The sequence below is a fragment of the Coffea eugenioides genome, chromosome 1, assembly GCF_003713205.1.
Source record: "Coffea eugenioides isolate CCC68of chromosome 1, Ceug_1.0, whole genome shotgun sequence".
NCBI classification, from domain to species: Eukaryota; Viridiplantae; Streptophyta; class Magnoliopsida; order Gentianales; family Rubiaceae; genus Coffea; species Coffea eugenioides.
In genome coordinates, this window is record NC_040035.1 from 34,400,787 (window position 1) to 34,404,712 (window position 3,926).

The window sequence follows — 3,926 nt, forward strand, 5'->3', positions numbered from 1 at the left end:
ACAGCAGGAGCCACTGGAGAGGGAGGTTGCAACACCTGCAACCCCTTCTCCGAGCAGCCCGGAAGAGACGCTCTCACCTCCTGCAACCCCTTTTCCGCTCGACCCCCACCCGAACTAGGGTTCTGGTTCTTCTCCACCAACGGTGGCCGAAGTTCAGGGTGCTTCACATGGCAGTTCTCCTTACCATGGCCCTGACGATAGCAAAAACTACAATACTTGGGCAAATTTTCTGGGTTCAGAGGCTGCTAAAAGTCGTCCCCATCCCCCATGTCGACCCAAACCCTCGTAGGTAGCGGTTTTAACAGGTCGACCTCGATACAGACACGAGCAACATTCGTTTGAGAAAACGAAGACGTAACAGAATCTACAAATAAAGGGGTGCCAAGACAGGAAACAATATTGAATAGGCATTGTTTGTCGAACAGATGGATAGGTAACTTAGGTAAACTAAACCACACCGGAACCAGGGAGGATTCACGATCCACATGGAATTTGGAGGACCACTTAAAAACTCTCATCGAGCAACCGTGCACAAATCATATATTCCTAACCTATACTCGAAGAAAATCTGCCTCGTTTTTAAATTGAATCAGGACATGCCTGAAATCCAACAGCCCTACTGACATAGAATCCTTCAAGTTAAGGGAAAAGAAGAACTTACGCAAATCTGAAAGTAGCGGCTGACCTCTAGAGAATTTGTCGACCAAGGAGAAACGGAACGCAGACGCAATGGTGGAGATATCTGCCGCATCAAACATGACTGCAGGTTCCCTCCGATGAGTAGCCATCGTGGCCTGAACCTGTCGCGCCTTCAGTGAAGGGAGTTGCGCAAACAATGTCGAGAGGCACTTTTTCGTGAAGGACGGAGGAGAGCCTTTGTGACCCCCCTATGCGGTGGGGGGCAGTCACGGCCGCCATGGAGCCATAGTTCCAAACAGAAAACCTAGTTGCCGTAGTTCTCCAGAAAGAAACCCTCGTCTTGTCCTAATGGTAGAAATTACATCAACCTTTTATACACATCTAATTAAATGGGTCTAAATGAGTTGACTTACTTATATCCATTATCTATTTTAACCCGTTCAAACCCATCCAAGTCATCCATTCTGACACCTCTAATGGCGATGATAGATGAAGTATAAAATATAAATCCCCTTTGGGATTTACATCCGAGTGGCCAAGATTTTGCTATTAAACTCTTGATCAAGTCACATTCTTGGGTTAAGAACAGTTGAGATTACCTTTCAAGGATAAGCATGACAGTTCACATGATAAGGGAACTTTTTGGCAAGAAGCAAATTCATGATGATTAACTTTAGTGCTTGCAGAAATAGAGTAAGTTTTAAGGATCAATAATTTTGATTTGAGAAAATAGACTAGATCATATACACAACTGATCAATACAAGGTGAATAATTCATAGGTATATCTCAAGTCATATTCCATTTCATGATTGATCATACACTTTGGTTTAATCAGCTCTAGTTGGAAGGTGAAAGCTTTCCAACCAAGAAGGATGAGAACAATGTTAATGCCCGGGCAGGCTGATAACTAGGAACAAGATGTCTAGCTCCCCTTACTGTAACAAAGGTCAAGTTTTCATATTCCATTACATAACCACCAACCTGAACAAGTACACAACATAGGATTAAAAAACTTAGTTTTCCTTGTACAACAATTGAACACAAGGATTCCTTTAACCAAAGAAATGAAAAGCAAAAAAAAAACATATAATTTGCAGCTAATTCTTGTTCACCTCGCCTTGAGTGTACCAAGCACGCCAAGGAGTTTTCGCGGAGAGCCTGAGTTTGTTCAAGGCATATCTAGTTGTTGTCATAGAACAAACACTATCTATGTCCCCACTGCGATTCAAAATGTTCAAATTTTAATCAAACGCTAACTGGATAGGAAGGTCCTCAGGCATTGATGATTTTACAACTCAAAATTTTCACTTCCTTACCTGTATGGCCAAACGCTAATGCCACTTGAAGTGAGCTCCTTGATTACAGGTAACACTGTGTCTGTCTCGTCATCCCAATTATGGCCTATGTAGCCACTGTGTGTTGAATTAAGTTTTTTTTTCTTTTTAAAACTTAGTTTAATAAAATGAAAAGGAAAGTGTAAAAGTAAGTATCCATTGTGGATTTCCTGTATACTACTGGAAATAGAATAACAAAACATCAAATCATACGTATTTGTAGTTTTTCCAAGGTCCAGGGATTTCGGTGGTATTAGCATGAAGGGATTTTTGCACGGCAGGAGTATTTAGGCAAGTGTAAACATAATTATCCGAGCATGGATCATACTCATCTATCTATTTCAATCAAAGATATACTAGAAAGTATGTTAGTTTAATTTCGTTTTCATTTAGACTAGAAAATCAAAAAGGAAGAAAAGTGGTAGTGTATCCAATCAAGTTTTTTGTACCGAAGGAGGAGTATTCGAAGAAGAAGAACACAAGGGAGCATAAATATTGTTACTGTTAATATGGCCTTTTGCTGAAGATGTTTGGCTTTGGTATGCTTGACAAGCCTCTGTAGGAGGATCTGCTGAGGAAAAATTGCAATTGGAAACTATACCCCGATGGATTTCATCGGATATTAGGGCATGTGTCCAGTAATAATCATAAGTCGCCCTGTTTTATGTTTCAATATCATAGTCTCCATTTCCAATCTGAATTCCATGGACAAAGTATAATCATCATTTAATGTGTAAGGTAATCTAGTTAAATTAAATAAAAACAATTGATGATTCAAGAAATAGAAAACCTACAGCCAGTCCTTTCAAATTAATAACAGTCTGGTTAGTTATCTTGTTGTTATGGAGGATCAATTGAGCAAGTTGAGGCACGTAATGGCCGGCATAACTTTCTCCAGTCATCAAGAAGTCCTTGGTTTTGTAATTTGGGAATCTTTCTAACCAATTGAATAGAAATGTGTAAGCGTCTGCAGCAGTTTTTGTCTCTCCGGTGATGTAATCCGACGATGTGTTTGAGTAAGAAAATCCAACACCAGCAGGAGATTCCAGGAAAATTATATTTGCCACTGTTTGTAGAACACAAAATTCATTGGTGGTGCTTATCCTAAGTCTTATAAGATAAATTCACAGCTGTTTCACAAATTATCAATTCCTACCACTGTTCCAGGCATATGGGTTTTTCCACAGCATTTTTCCACCTTTACCAACTCGAAATGGTCCGAGTTCGTTCATAGCTCCTGGCCCGAGTGAAGAGCAACCAGGACCTGTAGTCAAAGCTCACCATTTAAGAAGTTCATGAAATTTCTACCTTCAAAACCAGAACCTACAAAGAATAATGGCAGTGAATTTGTACCTCCATTTAGCCAGAGCACTAGAGGCTTGGTAGATAGATTTTAAGACTCAGCAAAATAGTAGAAGAGAGCTCGACCAGCCTTAGGATCAACAGTTACATACCCTGAATATTGATCAAAATTCATGCCATTTGGTTCGCCTGGCAACGCTGTGATCTTGTCAGCTGCCTTTAGACCATCTTGGGCGCCAATGTCAACCGACGGATACTCGTTCCCCAACTCCTCATTCTCATGATTGACCGATCTTTTTAAGCTACGAGCCTTAAGGGAATTTACAAGGCAGATAATATCCATAATAGCCATGTTCACCATAACATTGTGTAGCAGATGCAACTAGGCAGATAAGAGTGAGATATAATACCAACGCACCTTTCATTTTTGGGATGTACAGCTAGCTGGATATCCGTAGTTTCTTTCTCGGATACGATGCTTCCATTTTATAGGTAACTCTAAGAACAATGATTGAATTTTTTCTCGTTAGTGTACTTGTTCCTATTTACCAACCTAACATAATAATTGTATCAAATCAACTGGTATGATACAATTTTGGCATACATTTTTTTTCCAACAAACGATAACAATTTATTGATATTAACAATTG

At 39.9% G+C, this 3,926-nt stretch overlaps 1 pseudogene; it reads right to left on the reverse strand.

The window, feature by feature from the left end:
* Window positions 1–1,477: 1,477 nt before the first annotated feature.
* On the reverse strand, window positions 1,478–3,508 carry LOC113780579 (annotated as a pseudogene).
* Window positions 3,509–3,926: the final 418 nt, after the last annotated feature.